Consider the following 11,066-nt stretch of genomic DNA (forward strand, 5'->3'; position numbering starts at 1 on the left):
AGCCCAGGCTCTTTTTCTTATAAACCAACTGTGAGGTCCCTTCAGTATCCATTTTTGATGAAGACCAGGACATCCATCCTGTCGGTAAGACTGCAGCAACCCAAAAATATTAAGTGTGATCACAGGCATGGCTGCTTTCTGACTATACAAAACTGTGTTACCAAGGGCAAATGCTTTTTATCTCCCCACTGACTGTCTTAAGGAATGATTGAAAGCTGGCGTTTCATAATCCCAGTAGTAAGATCAACAAATTTCAGAACATGGGGCTTGTCTGGGTGTGTGGGAGCAGATCGGAAAGGTTTGGGGGGTGGGGGTAGAAAGTGTTGTGATACGCTTTGAACCACAGAAAGGGCTGGTGTTGAACGAACACAGACCACTCACTGACTCCCCACACCCTGAGCCGTGAAGGGGTGAAAATGTGCAGTGCTAATCAGGAAAAAAATAAACTAAACAGAGCAGCACCCCTGGGCATCATGGTAAAAAGAGGAATGACTGCAGGATGCTGAGGCCTATTACGAGACACAGTCAACCCATAGTCATGCCAGTTTTGTTCCCTGAATTATGAGAATATCACAATTTCCCCACAACATGAGACCAAAACACATCCTCCAGTGATCACTTATATGAGTTTGTATGTACCACTGGCTTGCTGGGGGTGTGTCTCACTCAAATGAGACAGTGAAGCCTGAGGCAATCTGCTTACAAATGGTGACCCTCTGAGGAGCCGGCGTGGTCTGTCTGGGGGACTCCATCCTAATCTGTAGGATCAGGGGAATTTTCCCATCAAGATGAGATGCAGATGTCTCTCTTTTTCTGTCTCACTGTCACATGACTCTGTTCCTTGTTCAGTCAAACCTGGTCTTCTGTTCCCCCCAGGGATGGGGGAGGAAACTGAGCAACCATGGGAAGGGTGGCTGTCCCCGAGTCCAGTCACATGATGAAGGAGCCCTTTTTTGTGGGAGACACTGCCTTTAGGTACAGAGCTGTGAGCACATGGAGCTGGTCCAAGAGTTCTCAACTTTCTCATGGAAAAATGCAAACAAAACGATTTGATAAATACGTCATGTCCTGGCTACTTAACTTGGACAAGTACTGGCTAGCTGGCTTTTCTAGGTGGGCTGGAGTTATAGTACTTTTTGTTTCCAGTGTTGATCTAGTTTGTGACCTCTGACTTGTGACAGGAAGAGAAATCACGGACATCAAACTGGAGCGACTGGTACACTCCTGCGCTTCTCAGCACGTCTCTGCAGCTGGTACTTTAACAATATATTCTCTCTGGCTCCATGCACCTGCAGCTCCCATGAGCCTTATCTCCAGCTTCCCTAGAGCCCAGCCCCTTGGCTCCTGCGGCTCAGTTCTGACGTGCATACTCTGGCTCACAGCATAAACAGACACAGATGAACTGTGGGCCAGTCACTGGGTGTTTGGTCATGGTCTGTAAACACATCAGCAAGAGGAGGAACAGGAGCTCCCAGCAGAGATGAGACTAGCTTACTATCCTGAGGCGGGAGAGCAAAAGGATGAGATATAAGGCTTATATGGATGCCTGTTAAATGTCCATGTTGCCGTGCCATCACCTAAGATAAGGTTTTCAGTATGAGATTGTTTAGGCAACTAGGATTGGAGGGTGGCCTAGTGGTTAGAATGATCATCCCTCAACCAACGGCCCCAGTTTAGCAAACATTTCCTTCCTGAGAAGACATAGCCTATTCCCACTCTGTAACCTGAGAGAATCTGGTTTCCTTCTGTCATGATTTCACCCACTTTCACTGCAGAGATACCTAGCAGTTTCATACTGTAGCTCTGTGGGGAGTGAAGTTAGATAGCAAGGGGCTCGCCATCCCAAAGAACCCCCCAGCCAAACCCTTACTCCCAGCACTCTACCGTCCTCCAAATAATAGATAAATTCTGACAAATGGATTCTAGCAAGTGGGTTTTACGCACTCATGTGATACCAGTAATTACACTTGTGGTCCCCCCTCTCACTCCCTGTGGCCCCAGAGAGAGCTCTTATCAATGTGAAGAAGTCACTAAAGGAAATGCCAACTTATCTTGAGGAGTTTACACGCTGCTGTTCGTCTTCTGTCTACAATGACAAGGAATTTGCAGCAACAAGGGGGCCGGCATGTTTCATAATGTTTCATAAATATTAGGCAGGGTGTCTTGTGGAAGGTGTGCTACAAGATCTGCCTTGTGCGCTCTGTTTGGTCCAACATGAGGTTACAAGTCTCAGAGAAAAGGAGTACAGGATACAGAACATGGAAGGAACAGGATCAGGCTGAGCATGCAAGCATAGGAAATGTGCTGGCCAGGAAACACAAATCTGCAGATGTTAAACAGCTGGGAGACATTAGAAACTACAGCATGGGAAATCAGGACTTGTAAAATGTAGTATACAGTTAGACATACACTATACACTGCTGAGTTTTACATCTAGTTGCCTGTGGGATTATGTGCTACTGTGTGAATTGTCAAACATTTGTGAATGGAGTATTACAGCAGAATTGATCCTCAGCTTACCTGTTTCTTAGAAACTGTGGTTTCCTTATGTGCACATTGTAAAAAAGAAAACAGGATAGTTGATACATTGCATATTTGCCTCCTGCTGTTGAAACGAGATGGACGTTGAGGGAATTAGGGCAGGGGAGGAGATGAGAGCACTTAAAATTTCAAAGATCCAGTCAGATAGGAATTAAAATACTATACCCATTGTCCAACTAAAAGCAGATGGTATCTGAGATGTGATGAATGCAAGCCAAGAGTGAGTCTCTTGAAAATTGGGAAAAACCTCAGATTAACAAGAAGTGGTCATTCCCACGAACCGAGAACATATCGTGCAGTTTGGTGCTTGCTTTGATCAATTTTCTACTGTCAGTCTCAAAAGCAGCAGACAGCTTTGTCTGTCTCTATCCCGTATGAGAATTGATATACCCTGAATAAGAAGCAGAAAATGGGAATGCTATGCACTATAAAGGCATCTGCTACACTGCACTGTCCACTGTTGTTTGAGCTGTTGAGCATACATTTGCCTTTTTAAGCAGGAGACATTTCTGAAGATGCTTAAATGACTTATTTATAATTTTCATAAACATCAAGAATGTTGGTTAAGCATCTGTCTGAAGCACATGAACACTGTAATCTCAATAGCATCAAAGCCTTTGAAAGCCAGCAGCTGGAACGTCATGCAAGGTTGACTCAGCCTTATCAAATCAATCACTGCTGCAATCTTCTCAACATATTTTCAATAAAAGGAATAATCGTATTTCAGCAGTTATTAACAAAGCTGGGAATGAGCCATGAGGGACCGCAGACATATCTAGGGTCAGCAGTTCACAAACTGTGTCAACAACAAATAGAAAAATCTAGCACAGTTAAGAAAATGTGTGTGTGTGGTAGTGGTGGTGGGGCCTCAGAAATCAACACAGGGATTTCTTAAGGGAAATATTAAAGAGCTTCCTGGAGCCAATCTTACGTTGTTTTTCCTGATAAGAAAATTTTAAAAATCACTTGTTTTGAATTGTTAACAGATGCAAGTGCCAGAAATTAAATATGAACAAATAGTTTTTAAAGTTTAAAAGTTTAAAGTTCTGATTTATACTTTCCCTTTATAAGATCCTTATCTGCTTTTAAAACTCTGGGATGGCATGTAAATTGTAAATAAAACCTGAAAAGATATGGAAGTCTTTTAAAACCCTGAAAAAAAATCTGCTTATTTAAATTTGATGCCAGCATGTTTTTAAAAAAACAAGGGCCTGTTTACCAGTGTGTGGCATCACCTCTTCTTTTAACAGCACCTGGACTCCTTTACTACAGAGCCATGCTTTTATAGTACTGTATGTGCAGACTGTGGTTTGGCGTTGTCTTCACTGAAAAACACGTCATCTGGACGGCAGCACATGTTGTTCCAAAGCTTGTTTTGGTAAACGTTAATAGTGTCTTCACAGATGTGCATCCAGCTCATGATGTGTGCACTAATGCACCCCCATGCCATCACGGATGCTGGCTTTTGAACTGTGTGCTCATAACAAGCTGGAGCATTCCTCTCCTCTTTAGCCTGGAGGATGTGACGTCCATGATTTTCAAAAAGAATTTCACATTCTGACTCTTCAGACCACAGGACAGTTTTCATTTTTTCTCAGTGCATCTTAAATGGATTTGAGCCCAGAGAAGGTGGCGCTGTGTCTGGATCTTCTTTTCATATGTTTTTCTTCTTTGCATGCAGAGTTGTGACTTGGATCATGGATCTTGGAGCATGTCTAAAACAAAATATATTCATTTGAACTACTATGAGCTATCTTTGTATTGTTACCACATGAATATGGGATAAAGGGAGCTTTAAAAACACGTCATTCAGTTTTTATTTATAATTTAGACAGAGTCTAAACTGTTTTGGAACTGGGGTTTTAAGTTAATTCAGGAGACTGAATGATGTCACAGTGATGTGAACACGGATTTAGAGTCCAAATGCGTCACACAGATCAGCCAAGATATTTGAGAAATTGTGTAATAATGGATAATTACAGCTGTAATCTATCTCAAAATAAATTTAATTGTATAAACTTTAGTATTTCTGGATCACTCGCACTAGTCTGTCACAGTGCCATGAGACATTTACAGTAGATGGGCAATTCAAATAAATGCTAATCTGCCTTATACATAATGTCATAGGGTTAACGGTTGTATAATCAAACTGAACTGTCAGCTATTAAATAGTTGCAAATATTTGAGGGGAAAAAGAGGAATGTGACTGAGTCTCATTGGTCTGTACTACCAATTCTTTCAAAGAACATAAAGTCTACTGCAGCAGGTTTGTACCTTAATCCAATCGTTAAAACCATGTTTTATGTGTCCTCTGTGTCCTGTGTTTATAACGTTTAGAGCAGCTTTCATACCAATTCATAAACTGAAAAACAAACCTTTAAATCAAAATCCCCTAGGGGAAGAATAAACAGACCAGCTCTTTCACCAGGCACAGCCTACTCTGTCTTACCGAGAGAATCTGCTGTTCTGTATTAAGTTGTTTTAAAAGCATGTTAACCTTCCTCATTTGGACATGACTTGCATAAGAATATTACTGTGACACGATAAAAGCAGCATATAATTCGGTACCACTGACTATTGTGTAATTGTTCTGATAATTTAAAAAAGCCCTTTATGCAAAAATACTCTAATCATGAGGACAATGGTACTGCAGAGACAGCCATTCATCTACACTGTGGATTTTCAGCAGGTGTTGTAAAAATCAGTAGATTTACTCAGGGCCCCAGAAACATACCATCTGGCTTGGTTCATCAGCACAAGGAGCCATAAACAGCTCTGCAGGATGTTTTTTCTCTCATAGTGCATATGTGAAATGTGAAACAATAAATAAATAAAAGATAAAAAATAAAAAACTCCTCCCACATTCGGGTTTTTGCATCCTTGACCAGCACTCCAGCCCTTCTGCCCTGCCCTGCTGGAGACACCAGGCCAACATTGCCCAGAAAGCCTCCTTCAGCCTGACAGCAAGTGTCCATCTGCAGGTTCTCAAGCTGCTGCCATGACAGGCACAGTGACCTTCTGACCACAACTCTACGAAGCCACTCCCATTGTGGAGGATGTTATATTCCCATCCTACCCTAAGAAACACAAGACATTCTTTTGGGGGTGGGCATTAAAGACCTCCAGCTCACACTCACTACACGTTTGGGTTTACTGCCCAGCAGTCTTCCACACTGTCTGATCAAACTTATCACCAGTTGGTGATCAGTTGACAGCTCTGCTCCTCTCCTCACCAGACTGGTGAGCCCAGTTATATCTTGTTGGTACTGCTCCACTTCCCACACCAGCTCTGCCTCCTTTCCCACCAGAGAGGTGACATTCCAGGTCTCTAGAACCAGTCTATGATGCCAGGGATCGACATGGCCCTGTTCACAACCTCGCCTGCTGCCCGACTATTCCTATCCCTGCAGGTGAAGGGTCCAAAGACCGAATAGTAAAATGCTTGTCTGTGAATACTAGATAAAAGCCACTTATATTGATGAACATGGAATTTAATAATTCATACATATGATTAGTGCAAATGAATGCAAGTAAGAAGAACATCAGACAAACTGCCAGAGATTTGCTGTGATGGTCTACATCCTTAAGAACATGTTCTGTCAAAATAAGTGGAAAACACTCCACATCAGAAAAGGACACCACTTACTCTGCTTTTCCTGCATAAACACTTCTGCACTAACTCTGAAACCTTTTCCCTATATACAGTATCTCTCTGTTGCTGTCTTGTCAGTTGTCAGCAGCATCTCTATAGCCGGTGCTTAAGGAAACAGCTCTGCTTGTGTGAGTAGCAGGTTGACCAGAGGGTGGCACTGTAGTAACAGCTGTAAAATGGTGGTAAACAAGGTAATACCTTGTAGTGTGAAGGCAAGATAAATATAGCACCAACAGCATATGCACACTATGAAACCAAGATGTGTATAAGAATATGGGTTCCAGAGAAGAAAATCATATTAGCATGGAAGCCTGCAGGAACAAGAAAGTGGTGCTCATGTTTTAAAAATTTCATTTTGAAAAACATAAATATGCTAATTCTTCATTCAGTGGTTGCATTTTTAATGGAGCAAATGTTCTTAAATTTGTAGCCCCAGCTTTTCTGCTAATACATAAGGATTTCTATGGCTTCGTTTTTGCACATACAGCACATAATAAATACAGCATGAATGAAAGCACCAGTGCTTGAACAAAGATAACTGTGTAATGACACCTTGTGTTTCAGTATAAGCAAGGGTTCAGTTACAGTAGCACTCTATATTACAAAAATATATATGCAGATCATTTACAAAGCCCAGATTTGTGAAAGAAAAAAATCTCACAGGTTATTATTCATTAAAGTTAATGTAATGACACATGGAAACGGCATCATTAACTCTGAGTCCACTTTAAATATTAATGTTGAATTGAAGTGTTGAACTAGAACTAGACAGATAATAACTTGAATTCTAGCTGTGTTCAGGTTTGCACTGTATTCATTCTAAGACATTTACGGTGTTTGAATTGTAAGTGTAAAATGTATACACCATGTGCTAGGCTACATGTACAGTATATTATTTATGTACATTTTGTAGTTGCAGATTCACCTTCTGTAAATTTGCCTTTTGCTCATTGGCAGATAGACAGTAGGCTAGTGAAGACTGACCAGAGTACTTAACTGATTATTTACACAGTGACTCTCTAAATGTGCAGTCAAAGGAGATGAGACAGTTCACATAGTCAAAGCAAATGATCTATGAATAATCTCATCACCATTAGCTTTCACTTGTTAGTTGCTGACAGCAGACCAGGCATTGGGAACTGGTTCTTGTTTTAGAAAAGTCCCTAGGGGACGATCAGCGAAAATCTGTAACGTCCTGTATGTTCAGACAGTGACCATGAGACAGAGAAGGGGTCAGAAGGGAAATTTTAAATGCTGAATTGAACCAAACATCCCTCAAGCAAAAGAACAGAAATCCTCATGCAGGTGTGCAACTTTAACTCATTTACCAGTTATAAAACAAATGGATCACCAAGCATTTATCCATCTCACTGTAACAGTGGTGTTATATTTAATATACAAGGGAATGCTATTGTTTTTTCATCAAATTCTCAGCAAGAAAGCAAAAAGGTGAAAAAGGATATTAACTAAAATGTCAAACAATTTCTTTACTATCTTTTGTAGCACAACTAATACCATGGACCTGCTGTATCAGCTATCTGCTTGAAAGCATGTGAGACAGTGTGTGAACGTAAGGTGAATATGAAATATTGTACCATAACAGCTTCATTTCTGTCACTCTGAACAATGAGGACACATTGCTTCTTACAACAAAAAGCCTGCAACAGCCCTCTAATCATAAATATTTTTGGTTATATGCTATCAAATAACTTTTGTTACATTATTTAGGCCGTGTTTTCTGACTTGCACTTCCTGACAACACTTATTCTCTTGGTCAGTGTCTCTACTGTCACATTAAACAACCATAAGACCTAGATGCAGACCAGAGGCAAGGTGGTTGTGATGAAGAGTAACAGGGCTTTAACGGAGTTAACACACACTTAATACTGGCAGCTCAGATGATAAGAGGGTAGGTGTACATGTACGGTGATTGACACAGGTACGCGATGATGGCAAGGTAAATATGACAGGTAAGATAGACAGCACACTTCTCAAAATGGCAGACACAAACTTGTCAGAATGATGGAACAGAATATCAGTCGAACAGGGGATACAGGCAGTGTAATGACCAGGGGCAAAGCAAGCCACCATAAACCAGGTTAGAACAAACAGTTCAACAAGAGGCAAATAGTGCAGGCTGGGAGCAGAATACTGACCAGAACCAGAGAATAAGCTAGAGTTTACACACTGGTGGGCAAACAGTTCAAGCGAGGGGCAGACCGCTGACCAGATGTCAGGAGAAACACTTCTTTTCAAACGTCCAATAATCCAAACAGGTATGCAAACTCAGTTATATAGGAGAAACATTACAGGACAACATCACAGGAAACCAGGAATGAATGCTGGAAGGTCACACAGGATGTTTCTTCAACGACAATCTGGCAGTGAATGAGAGCTGTCTGCTGGCTTGAATACAGAGTGGTTTATTACAGCAAGCACGTGAATGAGGGCAGAGCTGAGGAAAAGACACAAAGACAAGGGCCCTGGTCTAAAATAACAGAGAAAATATGGGGGTGAGATTGTGATCAGTATGTGTAAAAACAAAACATAAATAACCAGAGTTTAAAGAATGAGAGTGGATACAGGATAATGGATGAAGCTGGAAGAAGATTTAGAGCAATAACAACAACAGCAGCTGCCTCCCACAACATTCTTCATTAAAGAACAAATGACAGTAGCTGCTGCAGAGGCCTCTGTTGAGAATTTCCAAATCCCTAAATAGATCTCCCAGTCAATACCCATCTCAACCTTGGATTCTGTGCATCAACGTGCTTCTGTAGCATCAGAGTCCAAAGAGTTTGACTCCGAGAACTGACACAGCCCATCCCCACCCCCCACCCCCTTTAGATTGTACTTAATGAGCTATGATGAGAGTAGCTTTAGGCTGAGTTCAATGGGACCATTAATCTGCCTGAAGAACAGAAGAGAGACACCCGTTTACACCATTAGCTGTAATTGAGCTGATATAGTCTTGTGGACAGAGAATACTAAAGTGTTACAACATAAAAAACTGACATCTACAGTGAGGTTACCTGTGGTTCAGCAACTGCTGCATAATGGATTAAGGTTTAAGGCCTCATTGATTGTCTGTTGAATTACAGCTCTGACTATATCTGACAAACCACTTCTGGGACTAGTGACTCACTGACCCTACTTGCAGGGGTGGATCTACAAAATTTTGGGCAGGGTGGCCAGGCTGGGTCACAGACTCAGAGAGGGGTGGCACATTTAAAATGCATGTAAAAAAGTAAATGAAACCCCTAGCTTTATGAAATAATAAAACATACATTTGAACAATTAGGGAAGTAAAGATATTTGTAAGTTTTAGATATTGCAATAAAAACATTTATTGATGATGTTGTGGGACTGTGACTCTACCATGATATTACATATGATTATTTCTCTAAATGCATTCAGGTCACAGAACTTGAAACTGACCTAATGGATACTCCATCATTGACTTTTAGAGCTGCTACATGGCAGCATTTCAATTTTCCCATTTCAAGAAATGACACAGGTGGAAAGGAAACTGAAAAACAATTTGCAAATACTGCTAGACGAAGGCAACACTAGGCCTGTTTAGGACTGAGACGCTCATGGATACATCTTGCAGAAACAGCTGATGCAATTTGTTGAACATCATTTATTAATAACCATCTTGCTCTAGATTCAGAGCAAATGAAGGTGCAACAGACCCTATACTAATACCAAAGTGAACATTACTCACAATACTATCTGGTCAGTCTCTGCTGTTGCCATCCAGCTTTTGTTCCTCAGCCCCCTCACACTCGCAGCCTCATCCATCACCCTGACTGCAGTGAGGAGGGATGGTGCATGCAGAAAAGCTGCACCCCGAAATTTTACTTTGTTACCTCTAAGAGGTCATAAATATCCCAAATTCTGCAAATGAGCACAAGTTAAACTTCACTCAGAGGAACCCAGTTTTTGTTATCTTTAATAAAATGAGAACAGAAACACCCTGCATCATGGGAATGTGATTAAACACAACATAACATGACTAATACGATGTATAATAACAACATCATCACAGAAAAACTAATGGTCAATTTGTTTTTGACAAACAATGTGCCCTAATGGACAGAAATGATTTAAGCCAGTGTTTGACTTTCACAAAACAATTCTAGTTGTGACACTTGTGGGACTTCTGCAAACTACATTTTGTAGTTTATACAGTATATACTGTGTTTAACTTGTCTTTATATAAAAGCGTGTTCAAACAGGCATGAAACACACAGTAATAGGGAGTGAACTGATGTGTTAGAGAGCTAAACACTGAATTGTCTAATTTTAAAAAATGGACTCTGGTCATTGTATATTTTTAATTTAGATGTGGACTGCCATCCTTAAAAGAGAGCAAGCAGACACCAAGGCAACTGCCTCCTTGAGGCAAATCAACTGTTGTAGTTGAAGAAAGAAGAGGAGCATATGGGCCATTTTGGTGCGCTCTGCAGTTTCATGTGCAGGTGACTGTTTTTCTTTGTGTGGAGACAACAAAGAAAGGTCATATGAGGCTTCAAAGGACATTATGATATTTTATCATCTGCACAGCTGCACTAGATAAAGAGAGACAGTAAAATCAACATACCCTGTTATTCTCTGTAAGAAGACAAATATCTTCTTTCATTTCTGGCAGGGTCACATGACAGATTAAGCATTCATATTGTGAGTCAGCGCTAGTATTACTTATTTTTCACCGTATTTATCTTTCCCTTTTGCCCTGTCTTATTAAAGATAAATATTGCCAGAGAGATTCGGTAATCAAAGTTATTATTTACAGAATTTTCAGTCATGACCTTTGCAGGCCAACACGCCATGCAGCCAAAGCTGAGCTCACTATATTCAAATGACGACT

The sequence above is a fragment of the Monopterus albus genome, unplaced genomic scaffold, assembly GCF_001952655.1.
Source record: "Monopterus albus unplaced genomic scaffold, M_albus_1.0 scaffold13.1, whole genome shotgun sequence".
Classification (NCBI taxonomy): domain Eukaryota; kingdom Metazoa; phylum Chordata; class Actinopteri; order Synbranchiformes; family Synbranchidae; genus Monopterus; species Monopterus albus.